This window comes from Nicotiana sylvestris, chromosome 11 (genome assembly GCF_000393655.2).
Source record: "Nicotiana sylvestris chromosome 11, ASM39365v2, whole genome shotgun sequence".
Lineage (NCBI taxonomy): Eukaryota > Viridiplantae > Streptophyta > Magnoliopsida > Solanales > Solanaceae > Nicotiana > Nicotiana sylvestris.
Genome location: NC_091067.1, coordinates 159,951,629 through 159,965,169, shown reverse-complemented (window position 1 = coordinate 159,965,169; position 13,541 = coordinate 159,951,629). Strand labels below are relative to the sequence as shown.

The 13,541-nt window shown below is 39.3% G+C and overlaps 1 long non-coding RNA gene across 1 annotated transcript; it reads right to left on the bottom strand.

The window, feature by feature from the left end:
• Window positions 1–10,516: 10,516 nt before the first annotated feature.
• Window positions 10,517–12,052, bottom strand: LOC138882190 (uncharacterized). Its single transcript, XR_011403647.1, has 3 exons — window positions 11,965–12,052; window positions 11,555–11,622; window positions 10,517–10,625 (listed from the first exon to the last, which is right to left on the bottom strand). It is a non-coding gene; the product is annotated as an uncharacterized lncRNA (long non-coding RNA).
• Between the last annotated feature and the right edge of the window lie 1,489 nt (window positions 12,053–13,541).

Here is a 13,541-nt window from a genome sequence, read left to right as displayed (position 1 = left end):
TCTCTAATTTTTCTTTTTCCGTTTTTTTGTTCCCTTCCCCCGTGTGCTAAAAAATGTGAGTGAGAATAAAATGGGGTGCATGTGAGTTTGTTACCAAGAGATAAGGTGGGCTCCGTTTTAATCAATTGATTTTTCTTTGCAACTTTACTTCTTCCGTTGCTTCATTACTCTTTTTGAAAAAAATTCACGTTTTCTTTCTTTTTCTTTTTCCTTTTTGTTTTGTTTTATTTCCTATTAATGATAAAATAAAACTAGTTACAAAATATTATTTATCTAAAGTAAGCAATATTAAAAAGAGAACTAAAATAATTCTATTAGAGAAATTCAAATACTACTCGATATTTACTAAATACTTATAACTTAAAATTACACGAAACCAAGTAAAAATATTTTTTTGAAACTTTTCTTTTATCCTTTGTAAAAATAAAATAAAATAAAACTAGCAATCAAAAATATCAATAATCTAACATAAAGAAGAAATATTTTGTTAGTTTTTTTTTTTTTAGTCTTTGAAATAAAATAGACCGAAGAAGTTTAAAAATAGCCAAAATAGCAATATTAGACCTAAACTCAATATCTACGTGCTAAAATGTGAAAAATCTTGGGGAAGGTCAAAAATCACGTGTCTACATACATAACTTGTTGTACAGGTATGGTAAAGTTAGTCTATCAACTAGTTCTTCTTGATCTGAGTTACCACCGGCTCCGTATGTACATTTAATCCTCTGAATAGCTTCTAATTTCGAGCTCTCCATGTATGGTAAACTAGATCACTCCAAATGGATGCAACAATCTCTTTTTGTATATGCTTCCAATGTTTCCATCTGATACTTTTGAACACTTGGTTGACAGTAACATGCTGCATTTGAATACCTGCCCATGACAACAAGGCCTCCCTAGCAGTTTTGAACCAGGAACACTCTCCAAATAAGTGTTGAGGGGTTTCCATAATACCTGAATTACATAAGCAGCAATTAGCATTCTCCACCTGAATTTGCAGATGAGCAAGTCTCTCCTGAGTGAGCAACCTATACTTAACAACCAACCACACGATGAATCTGTGCTTTGGTTGAGTAATATTGTTCCATATCAAAGTAACAATATCCATCTTCCCATTGACCCCCATAAGGGCCATATAGCTCCTAGTAATAGAGTATTCCCCTCCAACAGCTAAGACATACCTCCCCTAGGAGTACCATGGTCTCATAGCTTCCTTTACCGAGTTCAACTTTTTCCAGTACCAACTGCAATCTTGAGGGGGCTTGTGTTCCCATATGGAAGGAGCTTGCTTTATATAGATTCCATGGATCCATTTCACCCATAACAAGTCTTTATTTTTCACTAGTTTCCATAACAATTTGCCAACAGCTGCTAAATTCCAGTTCATGCAACCTTTTATACTAAGACCTCCATTGCTCTTAGGCAAGCATACAAATGCCCAGGCCACTAGACTGATCTTCCTCTTATCTTCATCCCGCCCCCAAAGATAGTCTTTACATCTCTTATCAATTTCTTTCATAACACTCCGAGGCAAGATAAAGACTGTCCCCCAAAAATTGTATATAGAAAATAAAACAACATTCAAAACTTGTAGTCGACCTGCATAGGAAAGCTTCCTTAAGTAACCAGTGTTGATTTTGCTTGTAATCTTATCCACTAGAATCTTGCAATCTATCTTTTTCCATTTCTTTGGGGAAAGGGTTAGTCCAAGATATCTTATGGGAAATTGACCTTGTAAAAAACCTGTTTACTGTAGAAAAGCCTCTTTGGTGGATTTATCCACCCCTGCCATGAAGAGACTAGACTTCTCCATATTAGCCCAGAAGCCTGGCTTAAGTGATTCAGAGCTTCCATGACTCTTTTAATTGATTTTGTGTCTGCTATGCAAAAAATCATAACGTCATCTGCAAACACCAAATGTGTAAGTTGATGGTGCTTACACATAGGGTGGAATCTAAAATCTGGTAAGGCACTCATAGATTTCAGTAGCCTTGTCAAATACTCCATAACCAACACAAATAGGAGGAGTGACATAGGATCTCCTTGCCTCAGTCCCCTTTTACCAGCAAAAAAATCATGGTATTCTCCATTTACCTTTACTGCAAAGTGAGGGGAGGTCACAAAAGTCATAACTAGTTGCACAAACTCAGGAGATCATTTGTATCCCTGTAAGACCTCTTTCAAGAACTCCCAACTGACCATATCATAGGCCTTCCTAAGGTCTATTTTCATTAAACATCTAGGAGAGGTCTTTCTATTATAATGCATTAGTAAATCATGGCAAATTAGAACATTGTGGACCAGTAAATCAATGCTGCTTGGTTTTCTGCCACTATAACACTAATGGCCTTCGTCAACCTGACATGCATCATCTTTCAGATAATTTTATACAAAACATTGCAGCATGAGATTGGTCGGAACTGTGAGGCATATTCCGGATCATCAACCTTAGAAATCAGAGTAATTTTAGTAGTGTTCAGCAGTTTTAATAACATTCCATTCTGGAAAAATTGCAAAATGGCTTTTGAGATGTCTTCCCCCACAATGCTCCAAGAAGACTTGAAGAAACCACTGCTAATTCCATATGGTCCCGGGCTCTTATTGCACAAAAAATGTTACAATATCGGAAGATGAGAAGTTTTTGAAATAAGAAAATAAAGTGAAACGGATGAGCGATTAAGTCACAAAAATTAGAAGGTTTGAGATGACTTAACGTGACCTTGCCTCAGTCTGTGATTTCGTTGTCAATCTGTCACGACCCCAACCCCGGTCATGATGGCGCCCAACACACTTCTAGGCAAGCCCGACCATTCAACAACATTATCCCAAATTCTTATTCAGATTATAGATAAATATCACAGAAAATTTACTAAGTCATTTCATTCAAGTGTATAATTAATAATAAAATCTGTGAAAGTTCAATTAAAATACCACACCATAGCCAAACAAAATCCGGTGTCACGAATATGAGACTCTAATATAGAATATCCACCTATTACAAGTCTGTCCAGGAAAAATACGGAATAAAAGATAGAGAGAGATGGGAGAGATCAAGGCTGCGACGCCATGCAGCTACCTCGATACTCCCGGATACTGCTGCTCAGCTAAACAAATCCTCACTCAGCCTGTGGTGTACCTGGATCTGCACGCAAGGTGCAAGGAGTAATGTGAGTACTCCGACCTAGTGAGTAATAAACCTAAATAAAGGCTGAGAATAAGAAATCATGGAAAATACAAAGTAAACTATAACTGGCAGTTTAGAACAACAAATAGTGAAACAACAAGTCAATTAAATCAGAGTACCAAATACTGATAAAGGATTAAGGATAAAAACAAATGCATGAGTGCAATGCAATGCATATGATGGTACACTCTAGTACCCACTGCGGCGTGCAGCCCGAACCACCCATTTATTTATCGTCGACGACGCTCACTAGGGGTGGTGTAGACTCCGGAGGGGCTCCTACAACCCAAGCGCAATATCAAGCCATCTCGTGGCATCAAATCTAGGCCCTCGGCCTCATATCAATCTCAGTATAATCAACCAGGCTCTCAGCCTCAATATCAATGTACTCAACCAGGCTCTCGGCCTCAATATCAATGTAATACTGTTGCAGCGCGCAGCCCAATCCATGCTCAGTCCAGAAATCATCATAAGCCCCTTGGGCATTTGTAAAACAGTAGTTCTCAGCCCGAAATATCATTTAAAAATACCATTTAAGTTTTCAAATCTTAGAAAGATGGCTGAGTTTGCAAAACAGTATTTAAAAACCTTGGACTGAGATCAAATGATATGCATGTATGCGAAAACAGTGATGTCAATCCCTGAAGGATTCAAATAATTGGCAAGAAGCCCAAATGTAACAGTTAAATCCAAGTAAGGATGATTCTCAATTTAGTTCAAGTAGAAAACACGGTAAAAACATCTCTCGGGACGGACCAAGTCACAATCCCCAATGGTGCTCTACCCCACGCCCGTTATCCGGCGTGCAAGTCACCTCAATATAGCGTTACGATGTGAAATTCCGGGGTTTCAAACCCTCAGGACATCATTTACATCAATTACTCATCTCGAACCGGCTACTTCTTTAGCTCGCGACGCCTTTGCCCCTCGAATTGGCCTCCACGTGCGTCGAATCTATCCAAAATCATTCGATTTAATCAATAAAAATTATAGGAATTAATTCCATATGGAATTCTACACTTTCCATTAAAAATCCGAAATTGCACTCAAAATTCGCTCGTGGGGCCCGTGTCTCGGAATCCGGCGAACTTATAAAATCCGACAACCCATTCCGATACGAGTTCAACCATACCAAAATTATCAAATTCCGACAACAACTCGACCTCCAAATCTTATTTTTTTATTTTTGGAAGATTTTGCAAAAATCTTGATTTCTTCCATTTAAATCTGAATTAAACGATGAAAATAACCATGGATTTATGTAATATAAACACTTTCGAGTATATGACACTTGAGTTGAAATCGTGAAGAACACCTCAAAATCGCCCAAGAACCGAGCTCCAAAAAACCCAAAACGAAAATGAAGAAATTAGCATTTTTGGTCCTTAAGTTTCTGTCCGCCCGTCACTAAAAGTCCAGTTTCGTCACTAAAAGTCCACCAGAGACAGCTTTACCAGCCATCTTCAATCGATCATAACTTTCTGTACAAATTTCCGAATGACAAATGGTTTAAATTTCTGGAAACTAGAATACAAGAGCTACAACTTTCATGTTTTATACATTTTCTGATTCCATATATATTTCGAGATATAAGCTTTCAAATTAGCCTCCTCGCATCAGAAATTTCTGGGAAATTTCAAAATAGCTTTACTAGCCCTTATTCAATCGATTATAACTTTCTGTAGAAATATCCACATGATAAATGGTTTATAGTTCTGGAAACTAGAATACAAGGGCTACAACTTTCATGTTTTATATAGTTTCCGATTCCTTATAGATTACGAGATATAAGCTTCCAAATTATGCTCGTGGCATCAAAATTTTCGAACCTTGCTGTCAAAAATCCAGCAAGTTAAATTGGCCTAAAAATGGCCCGAAACCATTCCGAAACTCACCCGAGCCCCTCGGGACTCTAACCAAATATGCCAACATGTCTTAAAACATCATCCAAAGTTGCTCCAATCATCAAAACACCTCAACTAACACTAAAATCATCGAAATACATCGAATTCAAGCCTAAGTTCTTTTAAAACTTCCAAAATACGCATTCGATCAAAAACCCAACCAAACCACGCCCGAATGACCTAAACTTTTGCACACACATCAAAAATGACGTAACGAAGCTACAACAACTCTCAAAATTCCATTCCGACCCTCAGATCAAAATCTTACCTATCAACCGGAATTCGCCAAAATACTAACTTCGCCAATTCAAGCCTAATTCTACACCGGACCTCCAAAATTACTTCCGATCACACTCCTAAGTCAAAAATCATCCCCCGAAGCTAACCGAATCATTGGGATTCAAATCCGAGCCCTCTAACACATAAGTCAACGTCCAGTTGACTTTTCCAAAACAAACCTTCCTTAAAGAGACTAAGTGTCTCATTTCCTACTAAAACCAATCCAAATCAACTCGTTCACACCCAACACTGATAATGAAGCATAAAGAAATAGGAAATGGGGAAAATGGGGTGGTAACTCACGAGACGACGGGTCGGGTCGTCACATCCTCCCTAACTTAAACAAACGCTCGTCCTCGAGCGTACCCAGAGTTGTCCTAGAAGCCAACCAATAGTTGAACGACTTTACCAAGAATATACCCGTAGGTGATCCCACACTACCCTATCTCGCATAGTTCCGATAACACAACATAGCTGAAATTTCACAATTCATCTAGTCCATAAACCATAGAACCACACTGCACCTTCTGAAATCATGCACAAGATTAGAACTTCACATCCATACTCAGAATAAGCCCGAACCAGCTGTAATAACCCATACATGCAACATCAGGTGCAATTATCTGATATACCACATAACTCAGACACTCGGAACGATAATTTCTATTCACAGTAGTTGCACATAATAATCGAATATCGATATGAAACCTCTTAACAACTAAAGCCTCATTCCAACACTTTTACATACTGCCAATGATAAAGGAAACACGCAATAAATCATAACCATTTCCTATGTCAACCATTCATGAAGTCATTTCTCTCCTAGTAATTACCATAGAAAATTTTGAACGAACCTCAATATTTACCCATCACACATACTGAAATCGAATCTGTTCACATTCATTAATGATTTCAACGATCTCTTCTTACCAAACACACTACTCAGGTGATATGACACATCAATACATGCCTAAGCCACAACTTGTATAATACGTGCACCGATAAGAAACGGTCTGAACATACTCAATTCATGAAAATGACTCAACTGAGAGAGTTGTACCTCAAACTCACCAGTACTGCCACAACACAAGGCTGAGACCCTTTCTCATATCATAGAAACATGACACATAAATTTGACCCGCAATGTCATGTTTCCACACATCTTTGCTGTAACACGCGTTCCTATCCAAATACTACTCCACAGGAAACACCTCAAGTCACTATGCTTGAAATCGACAACCATGCTTAATTGATGTCTGGAGCCAAAGCAAATCATTACACCCATGGTGAAACAAATAACACACACCACGCAAACCTAATAGAACATAACTGGTACGTTATTCACCGAGCAACACCCAATTACTCATCCCGCTCGACTTCCACTACTACAACTCCTATCGGAGCCAGACGATCCGGTGCCCGGCACCAAATTAATACCGAAATCAACAACCTCGCCCGGCGACATGCCTAGCCATATGAAACTCATCTAAAAAGTCCCTCAACACCGGAACTGAATTAATGATAACAACCTTTGCACTGACATCCATCACGAATGCCCAATTAAGAAAGCAATCCTTCCCAACCGTCCGCTGGTCCTTTGAAATATAAACCACTATGCTAGAACATAATCCAATGCACTTCATCATTCAACCCGTGGCATTTTCGGTATTGCCCGTAGTGCAATAGTTTAGAATCACTCAACATTAAGACAACCAGTCTGAATTCCGACATCACATCCAAAATCTGACATACCAGCAAACAAAGATCCACTCGAGCCTCCGAATCCCGATTGCTGCTAAACGGTGCCGAATACACACGATCCACCACCACAACCTAGCCTGTACATGAGAACTCCCAGTCTTCAACTCCATATGGCACACAAATCATCATACCTGATTCCAGTTTCCACCGTGCGAATACATGCACACTTTTGATACCCAATCATTCCACGATAAATACTCTAAAATTTCCATGTGCCATACAAGCAACTCGAATATCAGCAGTCGATCCAGCCTTAAAGTGCCGCAATACTATTGAAGTGCCATCAACTTAATCACATTGGCCTTTTTTTCTAAAAGATATACCCTCTACAAATCACTATGATTAGAAATACAATTTCCTTAATCATCTGAAGATCATTCACCTTAATCATCTGAAGCTCATCCCTCTAATCACCTAAAGTTGCCCGTACTGCCTAAGAATGTTATGAATTTCCATTCAGAACTGAACCATAACCTTACACACGCAAATCTCAATCATTCACAACATATCGCATATACCATATCATCCTAAGGTAACATGAGGGCTTCACCTCCCTTCCGAACCATGAACATTTACGTACTCAACTAGTCAAGAACTTCCATTGATCCCATCTAGAAAAAAAATCATTACACATCCCATGCTCTGCATGACATACATAGGTCTTGTTCAAATTCTTACAATACCGACACGACAGATGAGATATGTATAAATTCATAACACCGCCGAATCAACAATTCATTGGGTCTATACTTCTGGCAAGAACTATCACTTCATTATGAACCAAACAATGGTCTTAGCCCCTTAATTTACTTCATATACTCATATTGCACTGATCTCGAATTCAATGATCTCGTCTCACCCATTACGAACTGCTCAGGCAATAAGCTACCCCAGACATAATCAAAAGCCGCATATGATGCCCTAATATGCCAATAGGCTACCAATTCGAATGCGATACAAAAAAAGAAAATGAACTCTGGAAGGAATTACCAATCCCACGCACTAATACGGACTTTCCTTAGAAAACAGGAAACAAGGCATACAAAATAGCATATAGAAAACTATACTCAACATCACACTATTGCGACGTGCAACCCGATCCAGATAACATACCGATGGCGGCGTGCCACCCGATCCACACATAGATCTCACATAAAGAGATGCACATCGAGCCAAATTTGCTCATTACAACAAAATACCGAGTATCGGTTGTAAGCATGCTAAGTGCATAATAATATCTCTGAGGGACATATAGCGTTATAAGCTACAAAACTGAAGCACAACTGAGGTGCAATGTACAGTCTGAATTTCAAGAGCCAAGATGTTCATATAACGTCATTCCTACGCGGATTCTCAACACATAGCAATTTCTCAAGCCGTCTCACAACTCGTTGCAATGCATTACTACACGAAATATCTGACAACGAAACATCAACCTAATTACTCCTCCATGAGGACCGCGTTACTAAAATGCACACATCTGGCCTGATATAGAGCCATTATTCACATTAAATCTATCCACCGGCTACAAGCTGAGTCTGATCACACTGAACTAGTCTGATAACCTTTTAAAGGTACATAATAACTCCCATTTTTCTCATAACACACAAGAACAACCATCACAATCGGAGTAATCCTCCCCAGTTCACAACCCAATAAGCCAAGTGCCCTCCAGGCATGAATCTTCAATTTAATGGCACTATCACAAACTTCATACTTGGTTTACATCTTTAATCAATCAAGTGATCACATGCCACACTTATATAATCTTCCCGCGGGACACACTCCCACAACCTACCACAACAATATCTGGAGCGTACCTCCAAACCACCGGTCGCGCTAACGTTGAAGAGCGATCAAGAATCATTAACCAGAACGCAAAACCCTTTTTACAAAACACCGATCTTAGGTGACGCTGAAGACAATACCAACTTACAGTAAACATCGAAACTTATCTCCTGCTCATACGAGCTCATGACATCTTGCCAAAATTTTCCTTCACTCGTGCCATTCTCTGCCCAATTTCCACAAGCAGAACTAATTCACCAACATGCATCAAATCGGAACTAACATAGTACATAACCGCACAATCTGCTAACCAATAGCAAACTCCCCAACTTGGCTCGAAGACATAGATCACAACACACTATACTCATAACGCATATACTCTATTGTTGCCTCAATACCTTAGTGAGGTTAAACTCAAATCCTCTGTAATCTTGTGTAAACACATTTCATCTAGTACTTCAACTCTTTGGCAATCTCGCAACAGTTAAACTCACTCTCTTAAGTGACCCAAAAATTTCAAACTTCAACACTTACAATTCATTTGCACATGAGATCTTCTGTCATTCACATGAGGATCACACCGCCTTAGCACACTTCACGGGAGATAAACCACCTGCTTCGCCTCAATATAAGATTTTCGTATACCTTCCACCGCCATAAGCATTACACAGTCACTTGATCTTCCTGAGTCTGTACTCATACCGCAACATGAAATTTACTTCACTCCCAACTAGGAGACATGAAAAGATTCTTCACACGCCCATAACTCGGGCTATAACTTGAATCACGATGGACTTAAAGAATCTATTAGTTCTTCCATCATTCAGCAGACCCTTCTCGTCGCTTCGAAATCATATAGATATGCCTCGCAGTACTAACATACTTATCACATAGCCACAATCATCATTTCCTCTAACAGGGACACTACCGAACATATAAGTTCAAAAACACTTGTTCACACAATCAGCACCTCGGCGCTCCCGCCATAGGCAAAAATCCAACCTCAAGTCCTCCAGACTGGCCCACCATAAACTCACAGAGATAACACATCGCCCCTCGATCGGGGAATGACAAACCATCGAGGCACATCTGATACTGAGCGCCCATGCGCGCATACGAACGCGTGGAAGGAATTTCAAAAGTTTCTTTTCGAGATGAATCAAGGACGCACGATAAGAATTCAAGAATGCGAAGTTTTCCTAAAGGTTCTGCCGCCTCTCGAGGATAAATACAGACGTCTCCGCACCGATCCGCGAGACTCTACTAAACCGCCTCATGACTCGCGAGACCAAGTAACCTAGTCTCTGATACCAACTTGTCACGACCCCAACCCCGGTCATGATGGCGCCCAACACACTGTTAGGCAAGCCCGACCATTCAACAACATTATCCCAAATTCTTATTCAGATTATAGATAAATATCACAGAGAATTTACTAAGTCATTTCATTCAAGTGTATAATTAATAATAAAATCTGCGGAAGTTCAATTAAAATACCACACCATAGCCCAACAGAATCCGGTGTCACGAATATAAGCCTCTAATATAGAATATCCACCTATTACAAGTCTGTCCAGGAAAAATACCTAATAAAAGATAGAGATAGATGGGAGAGATCAAGGCTGCGAACGCCGTGCAACTACCTCGATACTCCCGGATACTGCTGCTCAGCTAAACAAATCCTCACTCAACCTGTGGTGTACCTGGATCTGCAAGCAAGGTGCATGGAGTAATGTGAGTACTCCGACCCAGTGAGTAATAAACCTAAATAAAGGCTGAGAATAAGAAATCATGGAAAAATTCAAAGTAAACTATAACTGGCAATTTAGAACAACAAATAGTGAAGCAGCAAGTCAATTAAATCAGAGTACCAAATACTGAGACAGGTATAACCGATAAAAAAAATGCATGAGTGCAATGCAATGTATATGATGGTACACTCTAGTACCCACTGCGGCGTGCAGCCCGAGCCACCCGTTTGTTTATCGTCGACGGTGCTCACTGGGTGTGTGTGCAGACTCCGGAGGGGCTCCTACAGCCCAAGCGCAATATCAAGCCATCTCGTGGCATCAAATCTAGGCCCTCAGCCTCATATCAATCTCAGTATAATCAACCAGGCTCTCGGCCTCAATATCAATGTACTCAACCAGGCTATCAGCCTCAATATCAATGTAATACTATTGCAGCGCGCAGCCCGATCCATGCTCAGTCCAGAAATCATCATAAGCCCCTTGGGCATTTGTAAACAGTAGTTCTCAGCCCGAAATATCATTTAAAAATACCATTTAAGTTTTCAAATCTTAGAAAGATGGCCGAGTTTGCAAAATAGTATTTAAAAACCTTGGATTGAGATCAAATGATATGCATGTATGCGAAAACAGTGATGTCAATCCCTGAAGGATTCAAATAATTGGCAAGAAGCCCAAATGTAACAGTTAAATCCAAGTAAGGATGATTCTCAATTTAGTTCAAGTAGAAAACACAGTAAAAACATCTCTTGGGACGAACCAAGTCACAATCCCCAATGGTGCTTTACCCCACGCCCGTTATCCGGCATGCAAGTCACCTCAATATAGTGTTACGATGTGAAATTCCGGGGTTTCAAACCCTCAGGACATCATTTACATCAATTACTCACCTCGAACCAGCTACTTCTTTAGCTCGCGACGCCTTTGCCCCTCGAATTGGCCTCCACGTGCGTCGAATCTATCCAAAATCATTCGATTCAATCAATAAAAATTATAGGAATTAATTCCATATGAAATTCTACACTTTCCATTAAAAATCCAAAATTGCACTCAAAATTCGCTCGTGGGGCCCGCGTCTCGGAATCCGGCGAAACTTATAAAATCCGACAACCCATTCCGCTACGAGTTCAACCATACAAAAATTATCAAATTCCGACAACAACTCGACCTCCAAATCTTAATTTTTCATTTTTGGAAGATTTTGCAAAAATCTTGATTTCTTCCCTTTAAATCCGAATTAAATGATGAAAATAACCATGAATTTATGTAATATAAACACTTTCGAGTATAGGACACTTACTTGAGTTGAAATCGTGAAGAACACCTCAAAATCGCCCAAGAACCGAGCTCCAAAAATCCCAAAACGAAAATGAAGAAATTTTTGGTCCTTAAGTTTCTGTCCGCCCGTCACTAAAAGTCCAGTTTCGTCACTAAAAGTCCACCAGAGACAGCTTTACCAGCCATATTCAATCGATCATAACTTTCTGTACAAATGTACGAATGACAAATGGTTTAAATTTCCGAAAACTAGAATACAAGGGCTACAACTTACATGTTTTATACATTTTCCGATTCCATATATATTTCGAGATATAAGCTTCCAAATTAGCCTCCTCGCATCAGAAATTTCTGAGAAATTTCAAAACAGCTTTACTAGCCCTTATTCAATTGATTATAACTTTCTGTACAAATATCTAAATGATGAATGGTTTATATTTATGGAAACTAGAATACAAGGGATACAACTTTCATGTTTTATACATTTTCCGATTCCTTATAGATTACGAGATATAAGCTTCCAAATTATGCTCCTCACATCAAAATTTTCGAACCTTGCTGTCAAAAATCCAGCAAGTTAAATTGGCCTAAAAATGGACTGAAACCATTCCGAAACTCACCCGAGCCCCCTCGGGACTCTAACCAAATATGCCAACATGTCTTAAAACATCATCCAAACTTGCTCCAATCATCAAAACACCTCAACTAACACTAAAATCATCGAATTACATCGATTTCAAGCCTAAGTTCTTTTAAAACTTCCAAAACACGCATTCGATCAAAAACCCAACCAAACCACGTCCGAATGACCTGAAATTTTGCACACACATCACAAATGACATAACGAAGCTACAGAAACTCTCGGAATTCCATTCCGACCCTCAGATCAAAATCTCACCTATCAACCGGAATTCACCAAAATACTAACTTCGTCAATTCAAGCCTAATTCTACACCGGACCTCCAAAATTACTTCCGATCACACTCCTAAGTCACAAATCATCCCCCGAAGCTAACCGAATCATCGGGATTCAAATCCGAGCCCTCTAACACATAAGTCAACGTCCGGTTGACTTTTCCAAAACAAACCTTCCTTAATGAGACTAAGTGTCTCATTTCCTACTAAAACCAATCCAAATCAACTCGTTCACACCCAACACTGATAATGAAGCATAAAGAAATTGGAACCTGCAGTGTCGTATTGATCTTATTCTGTAGGGTCATTAACAACTGGTAGATCATCCAAATCTCATCAACTAATTGGATATTGAGGGGCTGAAAGGGAAAGAGGTATTCAGAGGCTAAATGTGTAAGAATTCCTGCCAAAAAGAAGCGTAGACGGTCATTTTTCAGTAGTGTCTTTACTGTTTTTTTCTTGCCAAAAAGACTTCACATAGTGCTTGGACAACTCAAGGATGGCTTATTCGCATGAAGAATCAGAGTTTAGTTTAGAAAAAATCTGAGAGAAATTGTTACCAGGTAGTGCAAATTGCAACTAGATATTACCTAATTGCATTCTGCTGAAATATTAAAGAGTGATTGGGATAAAGTACTCAGTTGACAATTACATGACCAACTAACACTTTGGATTTGACGAATT